This window comes from Marmota flaviventris, chromosome 6 (genome assembly GCF_047511675.1).
Source record: "Marmota flaviventris isolate mMarFla1 chromosome 6, mMarFla1.hap1, whole genome shotgun sequence".
Classification (NCBI taxonomy): domain Eukaryota; kingdom Metazoa; phylum Chordata; class Mammalia; order Rodentia; family Sciuridae; genus Marmota; species Marmota flaviventris.
The window spans coordinates 60,855,478-60,871,823 of record NC_092503.1 but is presented as its reverse complement, the minus strand read 5'-3'; the positions used below and the strand labels follow the sequence as shown (position 1 = coordinate 60,871,823).

The following is a 16,346-nucleotide window of genomic DNA, read 5'->3' as shown; positions in this document are numbered from 1 at the left end:
TATATACAAATCTGCCCTGTGCTTACTCATTCTTTGAGACTCAGGATTAACCAATATTCACATTTGTCACTTTCAAGTTCTGGTTTAAAAATAGAAAATGTATACATGTATAAAGTATAAAGAAGAGCTCAATATTATTTAAATTTACTTGTTTATATAATACTTCCAATGAAAACTAATGTAAGTCACATAATACTTTAACAATTTCTAATAGCTATATTAAAAACATACTGCTTAAACACAGGTTAAAAAATCATGTGTATAATTTGTTTTACTTGAATTACAATACCAAAAATACTGTTCTTTAATCAGGTGATCAAAATTAAAACCATGATAAGATAGTTTTCCCAAGTATTTTTTTTTTTTTTTTGAGGATATTGTGAATGGGGTGTTTTTCCTCATTTCCGTTTCAGAAGTTTTGTCGCTGATATACAGAAATGTCTTTGATTTATGCGTGTTGATTTTATATCCTGCCACTTTGCTGAATTCATTTATTAGTTCTAGTAGTTTCTTTGTAGACCCTTTTGGGTCTTTTAGGTATAGAATCATGTCATCTGCAAATACTGATAACCTAAGTTCTTCTTTTCCTATTTTTATGCCTTTAATTTCTTTTGTCTGTCTAATTGCTCTGGCCAGTGTTTCGAGAACTATATTGAATAGAAGTGGTGATAGAGGGCATCCCTGTCTTGTTCCAGATTTTAGAGGTAATGCCTTCAATTTTTCTCCATTCAGAATGATGCTAGCCTGAGGCTTAGCATAGATAGCTTTTACAATGTTGAGGTAAGTTCCTGTTATCCCTAGTTTTTCTAATGTTTTGAACATAAAGGGATGCTGTACTTTGTTGAATGCTTTTTCTGTGTCTATCGAGATGATCATATGGTTCTTATCTTTGAGTCTATTGATGTGGTGAATAACATTTATTGATTTCCGTATGTTGAACCATCCTTGCATCCCAGGGATGACCTACTTGATCATGGTGCACAATTTTTTTGATGTGTTTTTGTATCCGATTCACCAGAATTTTATTGAGGATTTTTGCATCTAGGTTCATTAGAGATATTGGTCTATAGTTTTCTTTCTTTGAGGTGTCTTTATCTGGTTTCGGAATCAGGGTGATGTTGGCCTCATAGAATGAATTTGGAAGAGCTCCCTCTTTTTCTATTTCCTGAAATAACTTGAAAAGTATTGGTATTAATTCTTCTTTAAAGGTTTTGTAAAACTCTGCTGTATACCCATCTGGTCCTGGGCTTTTCTTGGTTGGTAGTCTTTTGATTGCTTCTTCTATTTCATCCATTGATATTGGTCTGTTCAAATTGTGTGTATCCTCCTGACTCAGTCTGGGAAAATCATATGACTTAAGAAATTTATTGATAGCTTCACTATCTTCTATTTTATTGGAATATAGGGTTTCAAAATAATTTCTAATTGTCCTCTGTATTTCTGTAGCATCTGTTATGATATTGCCTTTTTCATCCCGTATGTTAGTAATTTGAGTTCTCTCTCTTCTTCTCTTCGTTACCATGGCTAAGGGTCTGTCGATCTTATTTATTTTTTCGAAGAACCAACTTTTAGTTTTGTCAATTTTTTCAATAGTTTCTTTTGTTTCAATTTCGTTGATTTCCGCTCTGATTTTAATTATTTCTTGCCTTCTGCTACATTTGCTGTTGTTTTGCTCTTCCTTTTCTAGGGCTTTGAGATGAAGTGTGAGCTCATTTATTTGTTGGTTTTTTCTTTTTTTGAGGAATGACCTCCAGGCGATGAATTTCCCCCTTAAATCTGCTTTCATTGTGTCCCATAGATTCTCATATGTTGTGTCTGTATTTTCATTTTAAAAATTTATGAATGTCTACCATTTTAAAAATTTATGAATGTCTGCTATATCTCATTAAATCCATTTTCTATAGATCAACTGATTGCTACAATTTATGAAATAGCTCCACCTTTGGGCAGTATTTACATTTCATAGGTCATTGTCACCTGCTTTTAGAAATATTAGTCTAACTTGAAACTTTACAAACGTAAAATTCTCTGTTCTTGTATCTGGAAAATCTTTATGATTGTCATTTTTTTCATTTAATCGCTTCAATCAGAGCTTCAAAGAATGTTTGTAAGAATGGAAAGTTGTTTTTTCTCTTTAAAAGGAAATCGAGTAAATTGAGTACCTTCATATAGACACTATGAAGAAAAAATGACACCAACTTTCAGATGGAAAAACAAAACAAAACAAACAAATAAAAATCCCAGACTTTGGTTTTCTTTTAATCAAAAAAATAATCTTCTAGGATTTGAAAATATTTTATATCCATCTTAATTTTTAAAGAAATAATATAAGAGGGGGAATTTAACTTCTTTATTTATAAAGAGATTGTTAACTACTTCTAGGAATTTGGTCTTCAGTCTAGGAGATATCTTATGGTTTATATCATGGGTTCACAAAATACATATACGATGGTGTGAGGGGGAAGGGAAGAAAAAAATAGAGAGATAAGTGTCACAGTAGAATGGTAGACAATAGGGATGGGAGGGGAGGGGAGGGGAGGCGGGAGAGGGAGGGCAGCAGAATACAACTGACATTAGGATTGCTGTATGTATACACATGGATGTATAACCAATGTGATCCTACAATCTGTACATGTGGAAAAATGACAATTCATATCCTATTTGAATGAAATGTATGATATGTCAAGATCATTGTATTGTCTTGAATAACTAATAAAAAAATAAAGTACAAAAAAATATTTTCCTCCAAAGTATTCCCATATTTAAAATGAGATACAGTTTAGAAGAATTCCAAACTTGTTTTACTAGTTTAAAGATCTTGAATCAAACTTTTGAAACTTAATACAATGTTGTTTTTTTTAAATTTAAAATGTATATTATCCTTCAAATGGTTATTATAATCCTGTGCACAGTGATTTAGCTTTCTTTATAATTCTTTAATTTTGTAATGGGTATCATCACTTCTATTCAAAAACTATTATTTCTTGGTCTTAGTAAAACTAAGTCAATAAACATCATGACAATCTTAACACTTTCATATTCTGAGAATTTTACTAGTTTCTCCAAGGCTTAGTGCTTATATATATATATATATATATATATATATATATATATATATATATATAAATCATAAACAACAATCCAGTGTTACTTTGGCACTGAACCTTTACATGAGTTCTGTGAGTCTATATGTCACCCTCTGAAGTGAAGTATTCTCTAACTTGTAATAACTTGCAGATTAATGAAAGACATGTTCATTTTGACATAATCTATTCAAAGACAAAAGTTATGAGGAAAAGTGTACTAATTGCTTGTTCAGGGAGATAGAACCATTTAGAGAGACTTAAACTTCAGAAAATGGAAAAGGAGATACGATGTTAGGAGGAATACATGTTTGGGTTCTATCTTTCTAGTCAGGAATCTATTCTCCCTCTGTTCTGCTCTTTTACAATTGCAGATGATTTTGTGGTAGTAAATGAATGATAGTATAAAAATGGAATGCTAGGAAAATCAGCCTTTGTCTAGGCATTGTATTTGGATCACAGATTTTTAGAATTTTCAGTATAACAGTTTTCCCTTTGGTATAGTCATAAATGCTTCTCAAGTGGCACACACACACACACACACACACACAAGTTCTTACATAAAGCTCTTATGAGATAATGTTTATGTTTTTAAAAATATGTTTATCAGTGTATTATAGTTAAGAATAATATTCAAGTTCATTTTGACATAATTTATATGCACAGAATATAATTTGCTCCATATCAGTTTCTAGTACTTCCTCTTTCACTACCTCCCTTACTGTATGTTTTCATCTGATTTATTTCAAAATGTAAAGATTCCACTAGAAAACTTATGTGAGAACATTTCTTTTAAAACGAGTGGGCTCAAAAGAAGTATTATGAACACTTTTTGAATAATACTGCTTATCTAAAAATGTGTACTAGCTATTGTTTATTTTTTTGTATAATCACAGCATCAAAACCAAAATACTTTGGAAGTAGTCTTGAGGTTGATCACTAAGATAAAAACTTCTTCTAAAATGGATGCTGCTTAATTATATTTTTACAGTTTTCCTCTTGAAAAATATGATAATTTTAAAATATATTTATTATGTAACATTATATAAATGATATAATGAGTATACATGCAATCTTTTCATTATATAACATTAATTCTTAACTAAAATACTATATGATTTTTTTTATAAAGATAAAACCAACATGAGATCTTTTTAATATATTGACATGTTTATGCCTTACATGAGTATTCTGGGTTTTTTCCATTTATCATTGTATTATAAGCATTTTCAAAAAATTATTATATGTTTAGGAAGAGAAATCAATAGGCTATTTCTACTATGAATGGATGAGGAAATTAGAAAGAATTTAGTTAGAAAAGACAGAAAAGGAATTATAGCCTGGAAATATGGCTTTGGCAACATTTCCTTCACTCAATTTATGAAATCTCAGTGTTTATGTATTTCTTGTTCTTTTCTTTCTCCATATGGCTCCATAAAGAAATGGGATTATCAGCAAAGTTCCTAGTGATTGGAGTAAGACCTATTATTATCAGTATCATAGTCATTTGCCACTATGTAAGATCATAGTGCTTAGACTTTCACAACCTATCTTCATGTTTGAGCTATAAAAGGAAGCTGTGAATTGGATTCATAAAAGTTAAGATTTTAATTGATCCTTGAAATAACTGTCAATCAGCTAAATGACTACTGAATATAAGACATATCTCTGACAATTATAGTTTCTCCTTATATTGGCTTTGGGCTTCATATTAAAGGTATTGATACTGATTAGCTTGATACAGTTTTAATCTTCACTTGGTATAAACCCAAACAAAGAACCAATTTCTACAGTATACCCACACTCTATCTATTTAATGAAGCCCACCATCCTTTCTTCATACACGGGCCCTATGTTTACCTATATCCCCTTTTCCCATTTCCTCTAGGCCTACACACTGCTATTCCATCAGTACTCTAAATTTCCCACACAAGTCCTTATTTTAAAACAATTTTTGTACTGTTTATCTTCTATTAAATGTTCACATCTTTTTATGCTTCTGGAGGTGCAGAAGTTCTTTGCTGTGAGCATTTTCACTGTTCTTTAGTTTATAATCTGATGACATTACTCCCCATCCTCTATCTAGACACCATTTTTCTCCTTTCAGCAATCACTCTTGGTTGAAAATTTAGTTTTTGAACCCATTAGGGCTTTATGATGGTTATATTTATTGTTGATATATTGAGTTAAAGCAATCTCAACTCAAAAGAACCTAATCAAGTCTAAACACCTCAAAGTACATTTTAAACAGTCTAGCTGTAACCCTAAAATCCTTCCTGGTGATCCCAATATTCCTCTGCATATTAATTTTAACATGCTGTATTCTGTCCCATGTCTTAATTATTATCATATTATGCTTTCTTGTGATGATAAGAATTATCATGCATATTCATGTATAATATAAATTTATGACATAAGTAAATAACTGTGTCATTTGGATTGCCACAGAGAAATTAATGTTTTAGTAATTTAAACTCTAGATGTCAGCAGCTATCTCCATTTTCTTTTTTCTAAACAGTCATCAATTCTACTGTCAATTCTACTATGTCAATATCTCTTTTAACTACATTCTTCCTTTTATCCACGGAGCTATGTCTTAGTTAAAAAACCAGTGGAATTTCTTCTGGCTGTTGCGAGTCTTCTTACTGAATTCCCACTCCTAACATCTCTCTCCTACTCTCTAGTGTTATCTTTCCAGAATTTTGCCCATGGTTCCTCATCATTTATCAGGTGAAATTTGAGCTCATCTTACAAGCCTCCAAGGCCCTCCATGGATTGTGTTTCTGCCTCTTTGTTGAGTCTCATATTTGCTTATTTCCTGTTTCAGTAAGTTTGTGTCTCACCCTTAACATGTCATCTCTCATTTTTCATCACCTGTGTTTAGCACAATATGTTCTCATTTTCTGAATGACTCACCCCTGTTTAAATACAGGACAGGTTCCTGCTTATACTCTGATTTTTGGATTATCTGTTATCTTTTCTGTGAATTTTCTCTAAGTCCTCTAGGCACTTTATGTGGTCCTACCTTTGAGCTCCTTAAGTATAACTACATAGAGATTTAAAGCTGGTGATGTTTTTCATTTTCACTTTCCTTTTTCAATAGATGGTAAACTCTTTTGAGGCAAGAACTAGATTGTGTTGCTTTTGAAGGCCCTGCACCTAGTTTTGTGACTGGTGCAAAGTAGATGCTAATAATAAAAGAGTGATTGCTTGATTGAGTAGATATGCGTGTTGATTGATTTTAATCATATTACATCTGATTTCTAATCACTAGACCCTCTCAGTTCCCCAAATATAATCTGGAGAGTTTTTTTATTTACCTACTTACACTTTATTATCAGGATATCTAATCATTTGGAAGATGCAAATAAATTAGTCTCAATTAATTTTTTTGAAAAAAACCCTTAAAAAGTGAAAACTTAAAAATGATTTTGATGAAATAGTAAGTTTAGTGACTTAAAGGGTTCTCATTCTCTTTTACAAAGGAAGAATGTTTGTAAGAAAGGTAAATATGTGTTTAAATTCTAACGCTCTCCTGACAATTACATCACAGACCAAAGTCCAGAATTTTAAAAGTTTCTTTCATCATTTGTTTATCTTAAATTAAAGATAAATATCTCCCATACACAACTCAGCAGAGGTTTGCTCCTCTACTAAAGGGTCATACATTATTTTGTTACTATACAAAGATTTACCTTTATGAAAGTCAATGAAAACAGAACTACAGAGAGATCTAATGACCAGGAAGGCTTCCATTACGGCTAGAACTGCAAACCTGCTCCTGCTATTGTAACTCTCTTTCACCAATTAAAATAAGAATGAATACACAGTTCTGCCATAAAATGGATCAAACTAACTCACTATTTTATTTATTTTTAAGTGAAATCTCCTAATTCTTATTGTAAATATTAACTCATCTTAATTTTACAGATTAATGGGTTTCACTGTGATCTTTCTGTACATGCATATATCATGTTTTACTCAGAGCCACTCTTTCCCTTTATACTCTTTTGCTTTCTCTTCCCACTCGCCAATCTCATTCCTATTCCTAATGGTTTCTCATCTCCTTTCAGATTTTTATTTATTTATTTATTTATTTATTTATTTATTAGATCCCACATATGAGAGAAGACATGATATTTGTCTTTCTGTTTCTGGCTTATTTCACTTAACGTGATGCCTTCTGTCTCCTCTATTTCCTTGCAAATGGCATGATTTCATTCTTCTTAGTGGCTGAATAATATTCCATTCTGTAGAGATACTGCACTCATTTGTTCACATGCATCAAGGCTGAATCCATAGCTTGGCTATTGTGAACAGTGTCACAATAAAGATAGGTATGCAGGTATCTCATTTGTGTGCTGACGTGATTTCCTTTGGGTACACATCCAGGAAGATATAGCTAATTGTATGTAGTCCTATTTTCAATATTTTTTTTAGGAACCTCCATTCTGTTTTCCAAAGCGTCCATTAGTTGACCTTCCCACAAAGAGTATACAGAGCTTCCTTTTTCTCTATATTTTTATAAGCATTTATTACTTTTTGTTATTTTGTTGTTGGTAGTGGTGGATTTATTTTTGGGTGTGTGTGTGTGTGTGTGTGTGTGTGTGTTGGGGTAATATTTATTCTGACAGGTGAGGTGGAAATTCAAGGCAGATTTTATTTGGATTTCCTTGATGAGAAAATATGTTGAGAATTTTTCATATTTTCATAGATCATTTGTACTTTTTGAAAAGCATCTGTCAGGTCATTTTCCCACTTTGATTGGATTATGTATTATTTCAATGGTGAACATTTGATGTTCTTTATATATTAATTTCTTTATAAACCTTAGTCAGATGAATAGCTGACAAAGATTTCTTCCTGTTCTGTTTGATGTTTCCTTACTCTGTTGATTGTTTCCTGTGCTGTGCAGCAGCTTTTTCATTTGATGTAATCCCACTTATCAAATTTTATTAGCTATTGGACTTCTAGTCAGGATACAACTCACTATTATATAATCAACAAGTTCATTGTATTGAATATGATACTAAAATACCAAAAAAAAAAAAAAAAAAAACTAAAAATATAGCAAAGTAATGAGCTAAATACCCTCTCTTTGATCAATTTTAATTGTGGTTATGTTGAACATAGCATTCAGGATTGGAAACCAAGCTCTCAGGTTTCAGTGATGTATATAATATTGCTATTTCTTGACAAAACTAGAGAATTGACAATATTGGAGGTAGTTTATGTCTTTCTGATTGCATTTCACATCTTTGTAGCCCTAAAATTATATTCAAACTTTAATTGATGCTTTTCTCCCAGTTTTTTATTTCTTTACTCTCATTCCCTTTCTTCCTTTGAATGCATGTTAAAAATCCCATTTTCATAATATTTTGTGATAGCAAAGGATACACATATGTTAATAAGAAAAGTTTCAACACATAGTAGAATTATAGAACTAATTGCTTTTATTTGGTGTTTAAGAATTGAAGAAGCCCTCCTTTCACAAGTTAGAATGAGATCCCATTGGGCAATGGCAGAACAGTGGGTTTTGAGATGTGGGAACAAGAAGATAGAGCCATGGAAAAAGAGCCCATTAGTTGACATCATGTTACTTAGGGTTCCTCCCCTGACTCAAGGGTAAAGCACAAGGCATTTCTTTATTATGCTCACTCAGGATTGAAGAAATATTTTGTTTTCAGGAAAAATTTAGTCTCTTTGGTGCTGTAGCTACTTCCTTAAAGTTTCAGTTTGATTATGTTGCACTTAGCATTAGTGACTCCATTTGGTTTGGTCTGATTTGTTAGGACCTAGTACAGGAGCTCAGTTCAAATCAATGATCTCACATAATTAACACCGGCAGCATATTTGCCAGGGATTTGCCTAACTTCTTACCATTTTGTTGAAAAATGTGTAACATTTGACAAAACTTATTAACATAAATATATAACTGCTAGTTTTATTCTTGTAATTTTCTTAATAAATGAATATTTATTAAGAATAAACATGTGGGTCCATAATATAATCAAATATGGCAGAAATATTTGTATCAGTTTTCAGAGTATGTAGTGAAGTCACAAACATACTGCTTATTACATTTATATATGATGGATTTAATGAATGGTAAAAGGACACTGAGTATATAGATGAATAACAGAATAACATTGTTTCTTCATTTTGTATAACAATCTTCTATTATGTTGCAAATAAGGTCTGAATATAATTATGATGACCTAAAAACCTCCATTGTTCCATTAACATAGAACATTCTATCTGATTATCTTTGCTTATTGTGACATTGAATAATCAGCATTTATCTAAAGTTGATAAAGACATGAAATCTCAATTTTAAGTAATTGTTCCTTACATGAAAAATGGCAGTTGCAGGGAAGCATTACCTTCCTAGACATATTTTTAGAACAATTTTAAAACTTTTTGCTTGTTAAATACAGGCTGAATCAAGTGCTTTTTTCCTCTCCTCCCTGAAGAGCAAAAATTCTCTTTGAAGTATTGATATAGTATTGTACAATACAAACTTGTAAAGGATAAATACATATTTGCTTACAGTTTTCCTTAGCTTCTTATTTTATATTTAAAGCATAGGGGAGGAAAAAACTTTGCTCATCTTATGTTTGTTGTCTAGAGCCCTATAAAGTATACCAATAAAAGGCAAACTGACAAGAGTTATACAACAGAAGTCCACTAATGGGTGCATTCATTCATACATATCAGAGAACTCTGAGATGAGTGACTGCAAAGAGTAGTTTCAACTTGGATTTACATATCATTCACGTAGATAATACTTTGTGGAAAAGTGACAAAAGAAAAAGCACTAAACTTTTTAGAGGCTTATGGGTTTAAGGTGGCAGACTGTGAGAAGGTATATATATATATATATATATATATATATATATATATATATATATATATGAAGCTAAAACAACGTTAATAAACTTTGTGATATGAGTTCATCGGCTGGTAGGTAGATAGTTTACTAAACCCTACTATTTATTACTCATATAGATTACATTTATAAATAGAGGTCTGAATCCCATTTCCAAGTGTTGGTCATGTGGTTATTTTAGCCATGTTGGTTAACTTCTTTGAGCCTTACTTGTAAGATCAAAATAATACATTTCGGTAAGTTGTCCTGAAAGTGACTCCATTTGGTTTGGTCTGATTTGTTAGAACCTAGTACAGGAGCTAGTCAAAAGAAATAATGAATTAAAAATGTTGGAAAATTACTGTTTCTTAATAATTATTTTTATTGTTACTTTTCTTATAACTCCAATGCTTTATAAATATATCACAAGTTTTGACACAATGCTATAGTTCAATTAGTCCATTCATAACTTCAGCAGTCAGTGTGTGTGTGTGTGTGTTGTGTGTGTTTGTGTATTGTTGAATGGTTGATTGAAATAGACCTTAAGAGGCTTTTATACAGAATCTACTTAGAAGTTGAAATCTAGTAGTCTTCTTAAAAAATGAGCCCATTCACAATGATTTGAAGCATGCTATTAGAATGATATATCTCTATTTAACAGATACTTAAGTCTAGTTAGAAGTTTCTAAAAAAGTTATGTGCCATTTATTTCCTCTTAATGTCAAGTCATTTTTTTGCTAGGGTAAGAAGATGGCTTATTGGGCACAGAATTAAAGAATGGATTTTCATTTCATTTATTTTTATACCTGTTATGGAAGACTGTTAAGTATGTTCTACTTCCATCTTAGAACAAGAACTTTATAATCAGAATGTAACTACAGAAACCAAGGTCTGCTTCTTATTTCCTGCGTAAATTCTCTTAACTTTATAATAGCACTAATCTTCAGTTACCTTGTCTATTTAAGGGAAATAGCAATGCCTACACTGTAGTATCAATATTAAGATCAAATACATAGCATTTATATTTCTCAAGACAGTAAATCCTTCATAAATGGTATCCATTCTCTTCAAGGCAAATGTCATCTCTCTATGCTTTTAGTGAAAATTGTGTTTCAGAGGAAAATTCATTATTGTTAAAGAGTCTTGATGCCCTGTTTGTACAAATATGATAACTAAACATGTATACAGCTGCATGAATACTACCTTTTAAAAACATCTAAGCCAGGGTAGTTGCTTTTTTTAATGCTCTGACTGAAACTGTGAGAATGAATATGAATCATAACTAGTTTAGATATCAAGTTTTTGTTTATTTCATGACAATGGCATCTAAGTAATTATATTTACATTAGAAATATAATTTTTATGAAGTGTGGCTTATGCAGTTTTATGATGTAAAGGCCTAAGAAATGGTCACTGATCTATTTTGATGCGTTAATTTCCAAGATAGGCTTATCCAATACTCTTTAAATCCACATTAATAAATCAAAAGAATATTACAGACAAAACGAAATGAAGAGTTTTAGGGTGAATTTGCCTAAGGGATATTAGGAATTCTCTTGCTTTATTATGCGGACAGGAAATATTATGTTGATCTTTCATTTGCCTTTCTAAAAGAACTCATAAATATTTTATTCATTAATCTTCAGAATACCCTGTGACCAAATTGAACCAGAAGGGGAAAGTAAAGTTATTAAACAGACACAGATATTGAAATGGTACCAAATCAATCCTTTATTAAAAAAAAAATTTCTATGCATTGTTATTCATTCACTCATTCCCCAAAGGTTAATTGACCTCATACTATATGAAATGTGTGGTATTATATCACTTGATGGATAAGAAAAAAAAATATTTATATTACATGATGTTTGCACCTGAATAATTATCAATTTAGTAAATGAAGAAAAGTTCACACATAATAAGGAATGTATGTAAAAAATAGTGCATTTATGTAAGGGTTTACCAACTTTTTGTTTACTATGTAATTATAACTTCATATATTAAGACATGGCTTGATAATGTAACATGCCAAAATAACAGGAAGAATATTTCTCTTCATTTGTAGTTGCCTCACTGGACATGCTTAAACATACGCTTTCCTGGGATAAGTCCAAGAAACTCAGAAACTTGGTCAGGTTGGTCAGGTCAGTTGATGGAACCACAATAGGAATAATAATAAGTATAATAATAATAATAATAATAATAATAATAATTATTATTATTATTATTATTATTATTCAGATGTGTTCTATTAAAAATAAACAATTTCCTAGGGACTACTAGGTTTGAGGCAGTCTGAAAGGTACTACTGTGGTCCTGGAGCTAGTAACAGTCCTGGTGTCCTGGCATACTGAAAACATGGCAGCTAAATCCATCCATGCTTTTATTGCCTTAATTGTTGGAGACCGTTTTTGCCAATTTTCACTCAATGTCTTGTCTGGTCACTTGTCTCTGGAACCAAAGTTTCAATTTACTCAAACTGGCCCATTCCAGCTACTTTTCCAGTTCATAGTTAACTAACTCTTTAGTGTATGTAAGAAAAGCAACACTTAACTGAGTCAGGAGCCCTAAATAGTCACATACTATATCCAGACCAACCCTTGCCCAAGACTGACTTTCAGGCCTGTCTAGACTGTGTCCTCTCTCAGTTTGCACTTAAGTAGCCCTTAGTCTCTCAGAGGTATTTGGAATTAGGATCTTGATTGTTTTTCTCCTAGGAGTTTCCTTGTTCTTTTTGCACATTTATCTACTTTCCCCCCACCAACTTCCAAGAACCTGGTACTAAGGAGAAGAGACAGAGCAGTCTCTGTAAAACCACATGTGCAGTTGCAGTGACCACCAGGGAAATTACACAGAGTTGGCTTTCATCTACTTAATTTTTTGTCTTCGTTTTTAAAAGTCACTTGATGAATCAACTAAGAACAGAAAAACTATGTTCCAAGATAATTTGAGGTTTTTATCTTTTGTCATAAAACTCAATTGATAAAATTTTCAACATCACCAAGTACTGAATGCCTGTTCTAAAAATGCTGTAATTTGGTGTGATTGGGAAAGGAATTTGAACACAAAATAGAATTTTGATAAGAATAGAGAGCAGAAAGGTCATTTTGGTAAAAGATAATGGAAAGCTATTGGAATTTTTAGGAGAGTGCAATAAAATTGATAATTATCATTTATCACTCTTTGCTAAACACTATGCCATTTGTAATTGTTACAAAAAGATAAAGCAAGTGCTTTATGCCAACCATAGTTTTTAAAATAGTTCTATAAAATGCATTATTTCACTTTTCAGGTGATGAAACTTGAAAAAAAAATGTTTAGTTTGTTCTCCCAGGGCATCAGTCAGAAAGCGGAGCATGAAGTTCAGGCCTTTCTGTCTTGATAACTCATGCTCTTCCTATTCCACTCTCCTCTCAGAAAGGCTCATCTGGTGACTGGAAACAGATGTAGCAGACACATTGCAGCAGGGGGGCAGGAAACTGTAATTCAAGTCTAAAGTAATAGGGACTTATATAGAGCAGAGGGGGCTCAAAGGAATGATTGAAGGGGAAGACTTTTGAAGTGGGAAGGAGAACAGAAGACAAAAGAGGCTTTTGAGGTTTTTCAGCTGAGGGGACTAGGAGGACTCCAGTGTTTTTAATAGAAATGGGGCTGTCTGGAGAAACAAGTGGCAGGAGAAGATGACATTGATTGTAGACATGAAGAATTCTAGATGATTGTAATACCCAAAGGAAGAAGGCTAGCATAAAAAGTTGGTAGCTGGAATATTGTTTTTCATGGCAATAGTTTTTACTGTTGCTTTTATTTGTTTGCTTTGGAAATGGGGGAAAACATTATAGATTCCTATGGGCATATATTTAAAATCCTGCACAGAAAAACACCTAGCTTACCTGTTGGGCCACTAGTTCTAAACCCTGAAAATGAGAAAATATAAGTTATGTTTAAAGTCAGTAAAAAAAAATTACTACATCTTTTGGTGCTTTTGTTTCTCAATAGTCATGCAAGAGTAGACAGAAGATTCATACCACTTGTTCTTGGATCTGGGAAATAATGCCTTGAGAGAAGAGGCATTAATTTGAATTCTGATCCTGGCTTACAAGCAAAATAATACTCTTGGGCTGGGGATGTGGCTCAAGTGGTAGCGCGCTCACCTGGCATGCGTGCGGCCCGGGTTCGATCCTCAGCACCACATACAAACAAAGATGTTGTGTCCGACGAAAACTAAAAAATAAATATTAAAAAGTGCTCTCTCTCTCACTCTCTCTCTCTCATTCTCTCTCTAAAATAAATAAATACATAATACTCTTGCTAAATATTGTCTTTGAAATCAATTTCTTAAACTCCATTCTCAGCCTTTAAGTATTTGTTCATCTTTCCAATCATTTACTTTATCAAACGGAAAAAAAGAAATGAATGTGATAAATTAAAGCATGATAATGCCTTTAAAAATGAACTTCTCTAACCTCTAAGGCAAGTTCACATAAATTCAATAGTCAAAATTCAACCATAGTTGTCTAGATTTGAGAGGCTGATAGAATCATTTTATTTTAAGTAAAATTTGGAGAAATCAAAATCCTAAAAAGGCAAATACAGCTATTACTCACTTTTGAAAACACTATTTTGCTGTGCTATTTTTTATTTTTAATGTTTAACATTATTTGAATGTTATTGCATAGGTGATACATAGTGCAGAAAATTGAAAATGACAGAAATATGTAGAAGGAAATTAAAATTTTCTATTTATTAACACTGAGAGAAATCATTAATCAGAGAGAATGATAATTACCACTTTAAGGACCAGTGTAAGCTCTCTTAATCTACCTTCTCTTAACCAATTTATGAAAGTAACTGAAGCTCTATATCCATTAGTTAAAATATGGCAATCAATGTTCACAAAATATTGAATAGACACCTCTAAGAGGCTACTCTTTCAGGTCCTGTATACCCCTGTATTGGGTATTTTTAATACATGTCAGCAGTGTTTCTTTCATAACTAGTTTATGCTTTCTGTACTTAGTAATTACCACCATTAATTTAAGCATTATATAAAATAGTGAAATAAAAAAGCAAAAACAGGAAATTGTTTCAATGAAAACTAAGATGTTCCTATTGGGAAAACTTGATAAAGCTAACGCATTTAAAATATTCATATGCGAGTGGAATCAAAACAATCTTAAATGATATATTCTGCAAATAGACTGCTTCCTTAACTGTTTCTCCATTTCCATTTCACTTAAAAGAAACTGAGGCTGGAAATCATAGATAATCTAGCATGCTTGGAGCTTATGCAAAATAGAATAGAATTTCAATCACTCATGAAAAAAGTCTTGGCTCTACGGATGAATTTATAGTTAGATATTTTATACAAATATTATATGCTTTTACAAACCATCTTATATTAATGGTCAAGTATTACCTTTGATTGCTTTGGAAAAGAGAACATCTATGCATTTATTTCTATAAAATTCTCTGTGTCCTTATATATAATTCATTTAAAATAAGATCATATTATATACACAGTTTACTTCTTGTTATTTCTACCTCAAAGATATTGTAACTAAGCAAGAGACCATTGAATGCTTTCATCTATTTATAAACTATTAGGATTCTGTCAATAGCTAAAATAAATAGTATTATAAATTTTATTTTATATATGTGTGAATGTAAGAATATGGATTTTCATATAATTTTTTCTCTTTCTGAGCGTTCATGTTATCAATTTTTCAATTTGAAATACTTTTAAAAATTTTTCTTTTAATATTTGTCTCTTTTTTATGGTAGCAGTGTTACTTTAAAAATAGAAATATCTGAAGTGTACATATTTTGAGTGTTGGCTGAAATCAAAGAAAACATAAAATTTGATAAAATGTATCAAAAATTATGTAAAATAAAATTAGTGATCACTAACACAGCTTAATCTGCTTTTTAAATATGCTATCATTAAGTGACTGCATCATTTATAATGGCCATAAAATAACGAAGTATGATAAAATATTTTGCATACCAATTAATTCCTCCATCAACTTTTTTTGTGTATGTGTGTGTGGGAGGGTGTCTGGTACTGATGATTGAACACACAGTCTCTCACTTACTAGGCTAGCACTCTTTACTGAGCCCTTTTTTTTGGATTTAATTTGAGGCTTAATCTCACTAAGTTGCCCAGCTTGGCTTTGAACTTGTGATCTTCCTGCCTTAGCCTCCTGAATAGCTGGGATTATAGTCAGACACCTCAGCACTTGCTTTTCACACTATGTTGTTTTTGTTTCTTTGGTGAGTTATTTTAAAAAATTCTTCAAGAAGTATGATTAAAATATCAACAATGTAGAAAATACATAAGGAGATGTGCAGAATTCTACTCTTATTGTTGGCATTATGTTCAATATTTTGCCTTCATC

General features: G+C 31.7%; 1 protein-coding gene across 3 annotated transcripts in view; it reads left to right on the top strand.

The window, feature by feature from the left end:
- Grik2 (glutamate ionotropic receptor kainate type subunit 2) overlaps positions 1–16,346 on the top strand; it is a 677,012-nt gene that overhangs the window by 260,497 nt on the left and 400,169 nt on the right. The window lies entirely within an intron of this gene.